The following is a 17,912-nucleotide window of genomic DNA, read 5'->3' on the forward strand; positions in this document are numbered from 1 at the left end:
TGAAGAGGGAGGTGGTTACGTTTCGGCCGAGTTGGTGGTGTCTTGGTGAGCTGCTTCTATCTGGTCCGAAATGCCGGTTGTTACATCTGGCGTCACAAACCACTTACCTAAGCCTGTTAGCGCTGTTTTGTTTCTATCTTGTTGGTTTACGCTTGGCGCGTGCGGAGTACATTTTGTATATTATTTGTTTATAGGTGTATATATATATCTTTTTTCTTTTTGGCACAATGTTTTTGAGGAGTTCAAACTCTACTTTAAAATTGCCTGTTGAAATTCCTGGATGGGAATCAACCCCTTACGAGGCATTGGCTCATGAGTGGGCTGATTGTACTTGTTTGAGTGAAAATTGGAGTTCTTGCTTGGAAGTGGTGGATCTGACTCATGTGATTGCTTGCTTGCAGAAAGCGCCGATTGTGAAGGGTGAGGAGCTTCCTATTTTAGGACGCAGAGGTTGGATTGTTTTATATGCGTACAGGATTGTACATGAGAAATTTCTGAAATTGCAGAGACAATATGCAGATCTTGAGGAGAAGTTTGTTGAAGTGCAAAATGCTCACACTCTTTTGAGATGTCAAAATAAATTGCTTGCCGACAAACTTGAGACTTATCAGACTATTGCTGAAAGAGCTGCTGTTCGTATTGCTAAATACAAATATAAGAATCGTCGTGGTCGAGTTAGCAAACGGAATGTACATCTGGTCGTGGCGAAAGCCGGACTGGACTGGAATGCTGATGAGTGGGACGGTAATATCTGGGACTCTAACAATTCTGGCTCCTTGGCTGAGGAGTCTGACAGACGCGAGTATTCTCGCACCGGACGTGACTGTAAATCTAATACTTTTGATAAACTTGATGTTTCCGGCGACCTCGGTCGCTGTTCTAATTCTGATGACGTTTCTCGATCTGACTGTCCCTCTAAATCTGTTGATCAAGCTCCTTCTGCAGCTCGTGCTGAAATTTCTGCTCATCCAGTTTTTCGACGAAAATTACAGCAGGCTCCTGGTAGCCCAAATGGTATTCCTCTGGATAGTTTAGAGGACTTTACACAACAGGAAGTTAGTGACATTCTGCAATGATTTCTACAGCGGCCCTATGAGGCCTTACTTACATGGATGGAGCGTCTCTATGAACTGGGTGCTGCTGGCATCATGTTAGATGCGGGAGATGCTTTGAAATTTTGTTCTTTGAGTTCTGATTCTACTGTACAAGATCATTTCCGAAACTATAAAAATGTCGGTAAAATTAGTCTGCTTCAATTAGCGACTGATGGTTGTAATCACAAATACCCTACTGAATCTGATTGGCCCTTGAATGACAAGCCGTGGTATACTTTACGTGATGCGGCACAAAGAATGAAGGAGGAGGTTAAAGAAAACTGTGATTTTTCTGAGTACATCTGACAGATTGATGGATGGTTTGTTGACATCTTCTGTGCGGAATCGCATTATCCGTTCTCCCCTGTCGCATATAAACAAGTTATGATGACTTTGTTGATCAATCAGACTGGTAACGCATTGTCCTTAGTGCTTGAATCTGTACGTCAACTTGGTGAATTGGGCGAATGGCTTAAACCTGAAAGATAGTCCAGACCTGAGGGTCGTACTGCTGGAAATTATCAGTTTTCTAGACGTGATATGTTTCTTTCTTTGCTGGCTGAAGGTGTGAAGAGAGAAGGCATTGATGGTGAACCTAATAATCGCTTGTGGGATATGTTTCGCAAGCGTGGTTTGGATCGGAAGGAGGGTGCTCGACGTGTACGGAAGAATGAATGTGATCCTGAATATTCAGATGACAGTGGGGATGATAGACATCATGATGATTCGGATCGACGTAATAGACGACGGAATGAGCGTGATGTATCCCCTCGGCGTGAGAGAGAGAGGGAGAGAGAGGGGGAAAGGGAGAGGGGGAGAGATGACCGTGTTGAAAGCAGATACAGAGATGAAAGGGATCAGTCCCCTGAAATGAGGAGAAGAGAGGATCGACACAGATTTTCTGAACGAAATTCACAATACCAAAGAGATGACAAAAATCTGTTTCGTAATGGGGATGGATATGAACAGGAAATTACATCGTCCAAAAATTTGAGAGTTTTTACCCTGATTTGTCTTGGTTGTCGGAACGCAATAAAAATGACTAGGAAATAGGTCAAGCTCAAGTACGCAGTAGGGCTCACAAAGACAATAGACCCTATGTAGATATTGAAATTTTTTAGAGACATCGTAATATACAAAGGGCCCGAGCATTGGTAGATACAGGAGCGGAGGCCACTTTAATTCATGGAAAATCAAAGAAATTCAAAGGACAATTTTTCACAATTACCGGTGTAGGTGGAAAGGAGACCCCCGCAGTACAAGCAAATGTTGAGATGAAAATAGGTAGAATTCCCCGAAAATAATATTCTCTTTTAGTTGTGCCACTTTTAGAATACATAATTGGAATCGATATCCTAAAAAGTATGACTTTGAATTTAGATGATGTTATGTTATGTTATGTTAAAAAGTTTATACCACGCACGTACACCGAGACGGTTTCTTGGCGCTCAGAACAGACATAACGAGCCAGGGCAAAGGGTATTATTCTGAGGCCGCTTTGAAAAGGAAAGTTTTTAAAGTTTTCCTGAACGACTCATAAGAGGGGCAGTGGCGAAAAGAAGAAGGGAGGGAATTCCAGAAGGAAGGACCTAAAAATGAAAAACGCATTCCGCCGTGTTTTTTGCGGAGGTTAGATGGGATGCAGAGAAGGTTATCAGCCGAAGATCTGAGATTACGGGTAGGGAGGTATCTCTTTAGCTTGGAGGAAATGAATTCAGGGGCGCGGTTATGGAGAGATTTGAATATGGTGCATCCGAGTTTGAAGGAGCACCGTTTGGCCACTGGGAGCCCATGGAGGATCCTCAGAAGGGGGGAGACATGCTGGTGTTTAGGTTTGTGGAACACCAAGCGGGTGGCCTGGTTCTGAATTAGCTGGAGTTTTTGAAGCTGATAGGCAGGAATCCCCACATACAAGATGTTAGCAAAGTCAACCCTGGAGATGACCAAAGCCAGTATGACTAGTATGAGTGCCTCTCTGGTAAGAAATCGGCAGATCTTACGGATCATACGCAGTTGAAAAAAGCAGGATGATGTAACAGCCGAGATCTGGGATTTCATAGATAAGTCCTCAGAGATGACCACTCCAAGGCTTTTCACAGAGCTGACCGGGCGAGGGGGGGTGCCAAGAGAAGGGGGCCAGTAATTGTCATCCCATGGATTGGTAGGACCGCCCACCAGAACAAGTTCCGTCTTAGACGGGTTCAGCTTGAGCTGGCTGTGAGCCATCCAGTCAGAGATGAACAACATTGTTGTTTGAAAATTAGAGCAGGAGGAAGGTGTAGTGTCCAAAGGGAAGACCAACTGCAGGTCGTCTGCATAATTATATATAGTGGCAGGGGAGTGACGAAGGGAGACCATAAGTGGTTGCATATATAGATTGAAGAGAAGTGGGGAAAGAGCTGAACCCTGGGGGACACCACAGGTGAGGGGGGAGAAAGGAGCAGAGAAGGTAGAAAGGTGGACTGCCTGGGAGCGGCCTTGCAGGAAGGATCGAACACAATCAAGGGCGAAGCCCTGGATGCCGGCGTTTCTGACACTGTAGATCAGAATAGTATGATCGACCGTGTCAAAAGCCGCCGAGAGATCCAACAATACAAGGGCTTGGGAGATGTTATTATCGGCACCGGCTCTAAGAGTGTCCATGACAGCTGCGATCACCATCTCTGTGGAATGGAGGGGGCGAAAACCAGCCTGATGGTTGTTATCAATTTGGAAGTAGAGGATATATATCATCCAGACCTGTACGAGTTGGCCGTTTGAGAATGCCTCCTATAAAAATTCCCCAGGCTACAAAGGTCATTTCCCAAAAACAGTACCGTATTCCAGGTGGTCACGAAGAAATTAGTGCTACCATTCAGGATCTAGTGGATGCAGGAGTTATAACTCCGGTTACTTCTGCTTGGAATAATCCCGTTGGGCCTGTGCGTAAAAGTGATAATTCTTGGCGTATGACTGTTGATCATCACGAATTAAATAAACATACACCCCCTTTGACTGTTGCAGTACCAGACATGATTACTTTAATTGAGACAATTCAGAAGCATCCAGGAGTGTGGTATGTGTCTATTGACATTGCTAATGCTTTCTTTTCGATCCCAATTGCCCCTGAGAGTCAGGAACAATTCAGTTTTACATGGAATGGACGTCAAATGACGTTTAGAAGTCTTCCCCAAGGCTATGTACACAGTCCTACGATCTGTCACCGGCTGGTGGCGGAACATTTATCTGAAATACCCACAATCCCACAGATACAGATTTGTCATTATATTGACGACATTTTGATTCAAGATGAGGCACAGGATCAAGTTCAGACTCAGTTAGATCAGGTTATTAATCATTGCGAGGAAAAGGTTGGGAAATCAATCCCCACAAGTTACAAGGCCCATCACAAAGTGTAACATTTTTAGGCATCAATTAGCATAAAAGTAACAGAGAAGTAATTCCCCAGGTGAAACAGAAAATCCTTGATTTTGCAGTTCCTCGAAACCGAAAAGAAGCCCAGAGATTTATTGGTTTATTTAGTTTTTGGCGTCAACACATCCCACATTTGAGTCAGATATTAGCCCCTTTGTACAGAGTCACTTGTAAACCGCAGCAAGATGCGTTTGATTTGGCGAAAAAAGCGATCCAGTATGCTTTGGATCTGTGGCCCGTGCGTGATGGTGATGTGGATCTGAATGTGTCTATGCAAGGTCATTATGCAAATTGGAGTTTGTGGCAAAAACAAGGCAGAAATAAAGTACTGTTAGGTTTCTGGACTAAAAAGTTACCGGATGCTGGTGACCGTTATACACCTTTTGAGAAACAGTTACTTGCATGTTATTGGGCTCTGGTGGATACTGAGCAATTGACTTTGGTACATGATGTGGTGTTGAGACCTGAAATTCCTATTATGCAAGGGGTTTTGAGTTCGCCGAAAACTCATCGAATTGGACATGCTCAAGAGGCGAGTGTGATTAAGTGGAAATGGTACATACAAGACAGGGCACGTGTGGGACCGAAAGGTGTTGCGACGTTACATGAGCAAGTGGCGCAGGCGCCATTGAATGAGATTGGGAGTGATTGCTCCATACCTATAGTACAGGAATCCCCTGTTAAGTGGGGTAAGCCGTTTGATGATCTGTCGGCGGAGGACAGAAACCATGTGTGGTTTACGGATGGTTCAGCGAGGTACATAGGAGAGAAGAGGCATTGGAAGGCAGTGTCCTATAATCCTATCACACAAAAATTGCTGAGTACGATTGGTGAAGGAAAAAATAGTCAATTTGCTGAACTGTATGCTGTTTACCAAGTTTTATAACAGGAATTACGTGTCACATTTTTACTGACTCCTGGTCCACTGCTAATGGACTGGCGGTCTGGCTACCAACATGACATGCTCGTAATTGAGAATTGCATTCTAAAGAACTTTGGGGAAAGAGTTATGGCAAGAAATTTGGGAATTGCTTCCGCAAAGTACTGTTACAATCTTTCATGAGGATGCTCATACATCAATAGACTCCCTTGATAAATTATTTCACAACATTGCAGATGAGAAATCTAAAATTGCTGAGGCAGTGGTGGACATGCAGGATTCTGATTTGGCGGGATTGGTGAAATGGGCCCACTAGAAAGAAGGACATTTTGGAGAGAGAGCCACTAGCAGGTGGGCTGCTGACCAAGGAATTTATATTCCTCTAAATTTGATCAAAGATACTATAATGCATTGTCCTATCTGTCAACATTCTAGACAACGAAAAGTACCCCAAATTGTTAGAGGACAGTTACACCGAGGTAAATTACCTGCTCAGATTTGGCAGATTGATTATATTGGTCCACTCCCTATGAGTAAAAATTATCAATATATTTGCACCATTGTTGAAACGTACAGTGGTCTTTTAGTGGCCTTTCCTTGTAAACGAGCTACCCAAGTAAATACCATTAAAACATTGGAATTGATTATGTTGTATTATGGTGTCCCATTTCAAATTCAATCTGACAATGCACCCCACTTCAAAGGAAGATTGGTACAGGAATGTTGTGTGGAGAATAACATTGAATGGGTGTTTTACATACCGTACTATCCACAGGCAGCAGGCCTTGTGGAGAGAATGAATGGTTTGTTAAAAGATCAGTTGCGTAAATTAACTGATAATAAATTAAAAAATTGGAGAGAGTATTTGTTTCAGGCACTGTTTATTTTGAAAAATCATCCCTTTTTAAATGTTGATTCCCCATTAAGCGTTTATGTCCTCCAGCTGTTGATGCTAAACCAAACACAGTCAAAAATACTGTAATGTATTGGGAATTTTCCCCTGGAGCCCTGGCTCCATGCAGAGCAACCCCAGGATCCGCAGGCTTAGACCTGCATGCCATGAATGACATTACTATAAAAGGAAGAGATCGAGTTATCATTGAAACTGGCATTGGTGTCAGTACACCAACTGGAAATTTCGGCCTAATAGCCCCTAGATCGGGCCTTGCCTTAAAAGGCATTCAAGTGCTTGGAGGTGTCATTGACAGTGAATATCAGAGAGAGATTAAGGTACTCCTGCTGAATAGCAGTGAGGTTGATTTACCGATTCATAAGACTGACCGAGTTGCTCAACTGCTAATCATGCCTGTTTTCAGTGATGAGATTCAAAAAGGCACTGCCCCAACCTTATTAACTATTCGAGGACAAAAAGGTTTTGGCTCCACTGATAATCCAGGAGCAAGACTTTGGGTGCAATCGCCTAAAAGTCCCCCTGAACAAGCTGAAATTATTGCAAACGGTCATGATAATACAGTACTTGTCATGAGACCAGGGAGAGATAGCTGGGAAGCTGTCCCAGCTGACGAACGTTATTTACGAGAATGAATAATGCCTGTATTTGATTTTCTTTCAGATCATTCTCTGGACTGCTGTTGCAGGATGTGCCGGCGTTGGACTCCTTCTGGCTTGCTACGTCGGGAGAGGAAGGAACCCCCAGACTCTGGTTGACTGGAGAATCAGAGTGCCACGTTCCTTCGCTGCGTGAGATTCATCATCTAACTTTTGGACTACCCTGGCACGAAGGGTAACAAACTCCTCACATTTCTGTTTAACACCGATGCGTTTGGTAACAGACATATTAGCACCCTGTCTGGTAGCCGTTCCAGCTTCTTTGGAGACCCTTGCCCATATTTTCAATATATCAAATGCCCGTCCTAATATTATTCATGGGGATTTCGCGACTCACGAATACTGTCCTTTATGTACTGTGCTATTAGATCCAGTACAACTGATTCATTCTCAAATAACCACATATAATATCACGCAGGGTGATTTATGTTTCTTCCTTACCTGTGATCCAAGCGCCATAACTGAATGTGTTTGTTTGAAAATAAAAGGTGCTACTTCATTTACAGATCATGAAAGAACTTTATGTTCCCGGAGATCATCGAAAGCATGTGTTTCTGCTAAAAATATTATGACCTGCAAAAGTCTTGTAGCTACCCCTAGCCACTATCGTACAATGCTATTACCTTCTGGATGGCTTTTCTCTTGTGGCAATACAGTTCGGCCTTACATTCCTGCTAATATTACCGGAGGACCCTGTGCTATTACTAGATTAAGCTTGTTAATATTTTCTTCACATCCTAATGTGCATTCCCGTGTTGTCCGTGATGCAGTAATGTTGAAGGACAATTGTGATTCTACACTACATTTATTTTCTGAATCTGAATATCTTAGTTTAGCTTTTTCTATTTTAGGTGTTCCTGCCCTGGCAGTATATAATGCTAAATCTATTGGAAAAATGGCCTGTTGGATGGTTAAATCCATCAATCTTACTTCTACAATTCTATCTGACATGCTATTGGACGCCCAGGGTGAACGCAGAGCTATTTTACAAAATAGAGCTGCTATAGATTATCTTTTACTTAAACATGGACATGACTGTTCTGACTTTGAGGGTCTTTGCTGTTTCAATTTATCAGACCATACTAGGTCCATTCAGGCTCACATTGACAAATTGCACGACTTAACTAAAGAAGTTAGGAAACACATTGACCAGGGCTGGTTTGACTGGCTCTTTAATTGGTTACCAGATTTACATTCCTTACGTCAGATATTAGGGGGTATCCTGCTTACTATTTGCATCTTAGTTGCTATTTGCTGTTTTATACAGTGTATTCCTTCTTTGCTTCAAACTTGAAGATGCAGTACTAGAAATAGATCTGTCAGTTTTATTTCCTATTATTCTTCGACAGATGTTAGTTCCATTTAGAGAATGATTAGTAGACTAAAGTCATGGGTGAAATGTTCTGACCGGGTTTTTGTCCCCCTTTTTGAGTGAAGGTGACTTTAGCCTACTATCATTCTAATAGAGGGATTAGAACCTCAGACCTGGGCCTATAGGTTTATGTTAGGAGATAGATTCCTTAGTATTAGTATTATTCTATCCTTTTGTAAAGCTATTAGTATAATTCTGACAGAGTTATGCTTATTTTGGGCCTTGTAGGCCTTGAACGAGAGAGACTCCATCTTTCGTTCTGCCTCAGCTGCTTGAGACGCTTTTAGGTCAAATGTAATGTTTTAGTTATGTATGTTCGTACATAGATAGTGGTTTTCGTGCTTTGGCATACATCTGTTCAGTAGTTTTCTACTAATTAGAGAACAAATTTGTATCTGAGGACGCAAAATTACTCGCTGATTCACACAGTGGTAATCAGCGGATTTGCATGCAGTAGCGAACATCTGATTGGATGGACGCACCTTCACAGAAAAGTTGTGGCCACCATATTGTTTGTTGGATAAATGTTCCCTGGGGCTAAAATGTCTTCGCAAACTCAATGAAGGGGTCAGGTGAGACTTTTCCTGACCCCTTGTACATATTCTAAAAGAAGGGTAAGCATGTGTCCTGGGGTCAGAAATTAGCAAAAATTATTTTTTTTTGGGCCACTCCAGAAATCCATGAATCTGTTGTGAGACCCTCCATGTAACCCCCTGGGGATTTGCGGTCTGGATGTTGGGTCTCCAGAATACTTTCAACCAATGGAAGCAATTGATACCACTTTACTCCTCTCTGGCCAAACCAATTCATGTTCACATTAGGCAAACCTGGGTCCCTGTCAATACCTCTATTTCTAGCAAACTCTCTTGCTCAGAACACAAAACTATGACTAACAATCCACACTCTATCTATTTTGAAGGATGGAAGAGTAGCATACAGGAGACGATTGCACCTAAATGAGCCAGTTTTTAAAATGATATCAGTTAAAAATAACTCTTGGAAGTAAAGTTTAATACATCACATTTCATTGGATGCTGTAAGTAAAGTAGGTAAAGAAATTAGGCTGTGCAATAAATTTAAAATACCAACATGTGTGATTGGTTATGAGGAATATTTTTGCAATTGTATACACTGAACCACACCTGAAAAATTTGCCTTGGGAGTTAGCATGTTGCTGTAGAGACAACTACTGGTAACAGAGAATGTTACATTGATGGTTACCATGGAAACAGAGCTGCAGGAGGATGGGGATACAGGAAGAGGAAAAGGGTAGAATGTAAATGAGGAGACATTGTTTATAAGAGAAATGCTGACACATGCATCAATGTTGGCTTTTGAGATTCCCTAACTCTTTTCGTTATGAAGACGGAACCGCTACGTAATCAGCCGCAGTGGCGCTGTGCTGATGACGGAGCGGTTCCGTCATGTCCCACTCGACACGCCTGAGAGGTGCGGATTCCGCGCCTGCGCTGGGTGTTCCATTGAGCGGGAGGGGCCATGACGGAACAGCTCGGTCATGAGCACAGCTCAACCGCGGCTGGTGACGGAGCGGTTCCGTCACCAGCATGTGCGCCGCGCGGCCTCCCTGCCCCCTTAGCGCTGCGGCAGAATAGCCGCCGCAGTGAAGGTGATAATTGCGATTTTTAAGGAATCTCAATTAATGAATTGCAAAAGTCTATGCATGTAGAAATCGCTTAAAACATAGCGATTTCTAAACATTCCTTAATTCCGACTGGCAAATTGCGAATCGCAATTAAGGAATACCTCCCCATTCATTCCTATGGGCCTAGAGGTCCATAGGAATGAATGGGAAGACATTCTCAATTTGCGATTCTCAATTAGAGAATCTCAAATTGAGAATGCAATTTCAAAGGTGCCAGGGTGTCAAAAGGACACCCTGATGCACCCCCTGAAATTGATCTGTGCACATATCTTGCACACACATGCGCTAAGGGCATGTGTGTGCGCAACATGAAACTTTGAAAAATGCACAAAAGTGCATTTTTCAACGTTTTTGCAAATTACCAAGAAGTTCAACTTCATTGTAATTTGCTACTCCTATTAGCGAACTCGCTAATTGTTTTAACTTTGATGCATTGCAATTAAGGAATCTCATTTTGGGATTCCTTAAATGCAATCGCAATTTAACCCCATGGCTGCTAAGGCAATTCCCCTCCTGTGCTGGGATTTGTTATATTTCATTGTTTTATGACGAGCTGGGCTCGTCATCAGTGTATGAGGAGGCTACACCATGACGAGCCCAGCTCGTCATCAGTGTGGAAGGGGTTAAGGAATCTCAATTTAGAGATTCCTTAAATTGCGATTTTTGCATTTGGGATGATGCATCCCAAATGCAAAAATACTGGTCGCAAAGGGGCAGATTCTGAGAATCTGCCCATTTGCAAATGATTTTTAGCTTGATGCATGTGGCTGATAGTGAATAAGATTTGTCTGTGTCTAAATGTACGGGTTTGCATGAAGTGGTGTGGTAGCATTTAGGAATAGTTTTATAAAAAGATCTAGGTTTACCGAGCACATCAACGAGGGATCACAGAGCCAATTTAAGGAATCTCAATTTAGAGATTCCTTAAATTGCGATTTTTGCATTTGGGATGATGCATCCCAAATGCAAAAATACTGGTCGCAAAGGGGCAGATTCTGAGAATCTGCCCATTTGCAAATGATTTTTAGCTTGATGCATGTGGCTGATAGTGAATAAGATTTGTCTGTGTCTAAATGTATGGGTTTGCATGAAGTGGTGTGGTAGCATTTAGGAATAGTTTTATAAAAAGATCTAGGTTTACCGAGCACATCAACGAGGGATCAAATCATCCTCCAAAAAGTAGTAATTGCCTGAACTTAGACTACAGAAAGGAAATGTAAATCTTTATAACATAAATGAGAACGACCAAAGTTCCGGATGATAAATTATCCTACAGACTAGAGTTAAAGAATTATCACACAGCCCTTAAACATGCTAGGAAGGTATACTTGGTAAAAAGAAGCAAAGCAAGCAGAAATTCAAACAAAGAACTATTTATAATAGTGCAGGAACTGTGCAGTCTAGTGGGTATGTCACAAACCTTGACCCCGTCAGCAGACAAGTGCGAGAAAGTTAGTTATTTTTTCTTTGATAAAATAACCCAAATTTACTCTACATTTAATAAACAAAATACCATAGAGGACACTGATTGGGAAGCCCCGGAACCCCATCCTGGTGCTCGTTCCCACTTAGTAAATGTTGTCCCTTTTTCAGAAGAACAAGTCGCTAAGGCAATGTTAGTGGTCAAATCGAGATCAATGCACAACCCATGTCCACATTTAATTATTTCTCAACTAATAACAGTTCACTGCTCTTACATTACACACATTTTTAATCGCTCGCTAAATACAGCCATGTTCCCCGAGTTTGAGAAACAAGCAATTTTATCCCCTCTGGCAAAAACATCTGGCATAGATGTTACTAGTTTAACAAACTATCAAGCAATATCCACACTGCCCTACCTGTCCAAAGTTCTGGAGAGATTGATTATTAGGCAATTCACTTATTATTTCGAGACTAATTATCTCCTGGATCCCTCACAGTCAGGCTTCAGTGCCTCTAACATTACTGAAGCTACACTGCTAGCCCTATTAGACAACATTAGACTTTTGATGGACAAGGATAAAACTGCCACTCTGATTTTTTTGGTCTTGTCGGCAGCCTTTGATACCGTATCACATGATCTCCTGTTGAGAACCTTACATAGACAAGGGCTTCACACCAAAACTCTTAATTGGTTCAACCCATTTTTGCTTAACAGAATTCAAACACTACAAATTGGTTCTTTTTCCTCCAACCCTAAAACAATTGAGTGCAGTATTCCTCCGGGAGCTTTCCTTAGCCCAACTCTTTTTAATACCTACGTCTCCCCTGTGACCAAGATCAGTAGGAAATGGGGTTTTTATACCTGGTCATATGCTGAAGAAACGCAGGTGTTGATAGCTTTTCAGGAAAAATATGAGAACACTAAAAGTAACTTGAGCAACAGCCTCTCAGAAATCCCAGGTTGGATGTCAGACCACTGCTTAAAGTTAAACGGAGAGATAAATGAGATACTGCTCTTTGGTGGTGCACACCTAGGGGCCCATTAGGATTGCGGTTTTTCCGGAAGCCACCGCCGGCCCAGAGGATGCGGAAAAACCGCGGCGGACTGACCAAAGACCCACCGCCACATTAGGATGGCTGGTGGGTCCTGGTTTCCGTCCGCAGCTTTTCCGCCACAGCTGGCTTACAACCGCGGCGGAAAAGCTCTAATCTGGTGACGGTGTCCCTCAGGGATGGGATGTAAAACATGCTTTTCCGTGGCGGCTTTTCCGCCGTGGAAAAGCATGTGTAACTTCACTGCGGGGGCCCGTTGCGGGCCCCCTGGGTGAAGAGGGGGTGGGGGTGCACATGGGGGGTACCTATGGTACCCCCCTGCATTTGTATGCAGAAAGCGGCAGGCACCGCGAGGTGCCTGCCTCTTTCTGCATGCAAATGCAATGACTGCATTTTTAACATTGCCGTGGGTGCAGCTTGAAGCCGCAGCCCGCCGCAATGTTAAAAATAGAGGATGTGACCGCCAGGGTGGCGGTCACATCCTAATCGCACAGGAGGGGACTCCGCAGCCCATGCGGACGTCCCCTCCTCCTTAGTGATCGCGGACGGATGCAAATCCGTCCGCAATCATAATCGCCCCCCTAGTTTGGGACACAACCTTGTGGCCCCAACAATTAGGCACTGCTCCCGAGTCTAAATGTGTTGTAAAAAACCTGGGATTCCTGGTGGATAATACGCTAAACATGCAAGATCAAGTCAGAGTAGGTTACGGTAAATGTTTTGCCATGCTAAAATTAATAAGGAGACTTTTTATGTGGATCCCTCTGAACTGGAGAATAACCATCACTCAGGCCTTCCTGACTAGTAATCTGTATTATGGGAATGCACGTCATCATGGCATGGCTGACTAGTTGTTCTCTCTTCTGCATGTCATTCAGAGTGCTGCAACCAAATTCGTACATAACAAGAACAAGTATAGTTCAGCGTCAGTCTGCTTGAAAGAGCTTTACTGGTTGCCCATGAGACAAAGAGCCACGTTCAAACTAAAGTGCTATGTGCATAGATCTTCATATAAACTTGCACCTAGAATCCTCCAGGACAAACTGGGATTCTGTGTCCCCTCGCGAGACCTTAGGTCATTCAATCAAGCTCTAGCTAAAACTGTATGCATAAAAAGAGTCAGAGTGGGGGGGTCGCTCCTTTTCCTATTTGGTGGCTACTCACTGAAACAAAATTCCATTGGAGCTTCACATCATTGATGAACACATTAGGTTCAGAAAGAAGCTGACAACTTTTTTTTCTCAGGACTTAAGTACTGTTTTCCACAAGTTATTTTTCAAGACCCAGTGGTTTATGTCCCATGTTACTAAACTCCTCCTAAACAGGTTCTTGCCTATCCTAGCGTTGTGATGTTCTTTGGGATGAATTTTGCTTCAAATATAAATACAAATACAAATACAAATGTTCTGAGTGAGTAGGAGATGAAAATAAAGTAAAGTGTAATAATCAGGAACTTTAAATACAACTGGTGAAGAAAAAAAAAACAGAGGTAAATACATGTAGGGAGTGACACAAGGAGTGAAATGCTAATCTATGCAGTGAAATATGAAGGTATTTTATCATATCTACAGTTATGCAATAACATATACTCAGATGTGTAGAGTAAGATGAGCTGGTTTCCAGTGGTGCTTTTGGTAAGGGAGCAAGGTTTAATTACATATATTTACTTTTTTTACATAATGATATAACTATGCATATCAAAAGGTGCAATGATGCATACATTTAGACAGTCAGAAATAAGCTGATGTGTGCATCATTTCCATACTAATTCAGACCTCCTTTATTCTCATTCACATGCTTATACAGACACTGTTATACCCTTTCTCATACTGATACAGAGACTCTCACACCCTCTCCCATACCCATACATGCACTGTTGCACCCTCTCTCATATCCATTAAGACTTCCTTTATTCCCATCCACATACCTATACAGTCAGACATCCATTTACATACCCATACAGTCACATCCTATCTTCATGCCCATAAAGAGACTCTCACATGCTCTCACATAGTCATGTAGATACCGTTATACCTGTTTACATACTCATATACTCAGACACCATCTCATATACCCATGTAGACACTGTTATACCTTTCACAAAACCATAAAGAGACTTACACCCTCTCACGTACCCATACACAGACTGTTATAGTCTGTCAATTACCCATAAAGAGACTCTTACATCCTCTCACATACCCATGTAGACACGCTATATACCCATTGACATATGCATACAGAGGTTCAAACACTTTGTCAAATATACACCTTCTCACATACCCATACAGATAGTATGATCTGCATTCATATAGCCATACACAGACACACACACTCTGGACGGCCCATGTAGAAACCCGTATATCCATTTAAATACCTAAACACAGGCTCTCACAACCCCTCTCACACATCTATTAATAGACAGTCATATCCTCTCAGCTATCCATAGAGGTACTGTCGCAACCACTAACTGCTCTCCCCCAACCTCCAAGGTGGATGATTCTACAAAGAGAGCAGCGGATTTTGCTATTTTCTTCGATGAAAAAGTGAAATCACTTGTGGATCAGGTCGCTCATCCTACCCCTCCAGAGGAGCGCAAATCTTTAGCCATTTGGCAGAGCTTTGACCCCATATCTGAAGATGCCCTTCTCAAGTGCATACGAGAAATGAAGCCATCCAACCATTCTCTTGACCCTATCCCCAGTGCCATTGCCATTGACTTCCATACCCATTCCCTCTCCTATTGGACCACTCTGATCAACCTCTCACTCTGGCAAGGCTCCCTTCCTGCCTCCTTCAAAACTGGACAGGTCACCCCTCTTCTTAAAAAACCCACTGCTGATGCGAATGACCTCAACAACTTCCGCCCCATCACTAACCTTCCCTTTCTGGCGAAGATCACAGAAAGATGTGTAGCAAAACAACTCTCCTGTCATATCAAGGACAATGATCTTCTTGACAACTGTCAGTCCGGCTTCATCCAAAACTGCAGCACTGAAACAGCCCTACTGCAAGTGGTTGATGACGCGTTAAGGATACTCGATTCAGGGGGGTCCTGTCTTCTAATTCTCCTTGACCTTTCTGCAGCCTTTGACACTGTCAATCACAACACCCTCCTCAATATTCTTCAACAGATAATGGGCATGGAGGGCACTGTGCTTAAATGGTTTGCATCCTTCCTTTCTGGCGGGTCCCAAATGAACAGAATAGCGAACAGTCTTTCACCTCCTGTGGCGGTAGGTCAAGGTGTTCCCCAAGGCTCGATACTTGCTCCCACACTGTTCAATCTCTATTTAGAACCACTGGGAAATCTCCTAAGTAAATCCGGGATTCACTATCATCTCTATGCTGACGACACTCAACTCTACCTCAAGATTGCCTCTACTCACGATCTCTCCATCCTAAGCTCCACTCTCGACTCCATTCAAAACTGGATGTCAACTCATCAACTGATTCTGAATCCCTCCAAAACTGAATTCCTCCTCTTCTCCTCCTCACTCTCTCCTCCCCGGTTCAATCATGGATGGATCAGATGAATCTACTAAACAATAAACCCATCATTGCCGACAGCTCCAAATCCCTTGGTGTCATACTAGACAAAAAACTCAATCTAATTCCTCACATCAATTCCATTGCAAAATCAGCTCGATACCAACTGCGCCTTCTTTGGGGAATCCGTTGCTTCTTCCCGGAGCGGGACCTTATAACCCTGGTGCAAGCACTGGTCCTCTCCAGACTCGACTACTGTAATTCTCTTCTTACTGGCCTCCCCAAATCCCACTTGTCTCCACTTAAGTCTGTTTTCCACTCAGCAGCTCGTTTCATTTATGGGGCCAAAAGAAGCGATCACTTCACACCGATGTTATCTACCCTCCGCTGGCTTCCCTTTGAGGCTAGAGCTATCTACAAGACTGCTTGTATCACCCACAAAGCCCTGCACTCCGCTTCTCCTCGCTACCTGGCGAATAAACTGAAACTCTCTGGAGGTTCTAGACCTTCACGCAATGCGGAGAATCTACTGCTTGAACCTCCCGCTTTCAAGAAGGAAAGAACAATGGCCCAATCCTTTTCAGGCAACGCAGTGAGAATCTGGAACTCATTCCCGCCTCAGCTCCGGACCACCGCCTCCTCCCAGGCCTTTAAAAGGGACCTCAAAGCTCACCTCCTCCAGAGACACCTCCAAAAGTAATTCACGTCCTCTCTTTTATCTGAAGGAAGACCTCCCACTACTGAAAATTTCTACTTCTCATGTCCATGGAAGTGCCTTCCCAGTGTGTTCTTGTGGTTAGAGTGTTTGCCTTTTATTGCAGTATTATCCATGTACTTGTGTTTGGTACCCTCTTGCGACTTGCACTCACCACTTTGCCCCTGTAACACACGGTTTGCTTCCTCTCACATGTTTTTTACCTTTGATACTTGCACAAGTGCCACTTTTGCCTAAGTAATCGTTTGTTCTTGTGCTTGAGTGTCTAACATATATTGCAGTATTATACCGCAAATTATACTCTATTTTCTCTTGTAGCCTGCACACTTGTCACTTTTTCCTCCTGTGCACTTTTTACTACCTCATGTATTTTTGGTAGCTCACATTTTTACTACCTCATGTATTTTGTTTGCTCACAAGTGTCCCTATTACCTTGTCTACCTCATGTATTTTTGGTTTCTCACAATTTTTACTACCTCATGTATTCTTGTTTGCTCACAATTATCACTTTACCGTATGTAACGTAACGTATGCTTCTGCAATCTGTTGTTCGTGTAATGTTCTCAGTTTGTATCATTTCTGTTCCTATTGTGAAGCGCTCTGACGCCTTCGGGTAAAGTCCGCGCTATATAAAATTGCATAAATAAATAAATAAATACAATATACTTTCACAACCTATTACATATGTATACATACACCCAAAAACAGATTGACATACTTATAGTTAGACCGTGACACCCTTTCAGATACTCATTTAGAGCTCCTTTATTCTTACTGACATACTTATACTGACTGTGACACCCATTTATATTCTCTTTGAGAGACTCTTACCCTCTCACTTACCCATAGCAGATACTATACTGCTGATTCACATACTGATACAGTGACATAGACATCCTCTAAAATACCCATAGAGAGACTCCTATATCCTCTCCCATACTGAGGTAGACAACCTTATACCAATTGAGATATGCATACAGGGATTTACACACCTTGCTACACACTCTCATATACGACTCATATCCAATTCCAATTATATACGTATTCACAGGCGCTTACACTCTCCCCGATATCCAATCATAGACTGTCAGACCTTGCCACTTATCTATGAAGACACTGTCACAACTATTTAAATACCTATAGAGTTACGTTCACACTCTCTCACATATTCATATATACAGTCTTATACACATTCATATACCAACACTCAGTCTGACATCGTTTTAGATAGTTATACAGAC

Source organism: Lissotriton vulgaris, chromosome 6 (assembly GCF_964263255.1).
Source record: "Lissotriton vulgaris chromosome 6, aLisVul1.2, whole genome shotgun sequence".
Lineage (NCBI taxonomy): Eukaryota > Metazoa > Chordata > Amphibia > Caudata > Salamandridae > Lissotriton > Lissotriton vulgaris.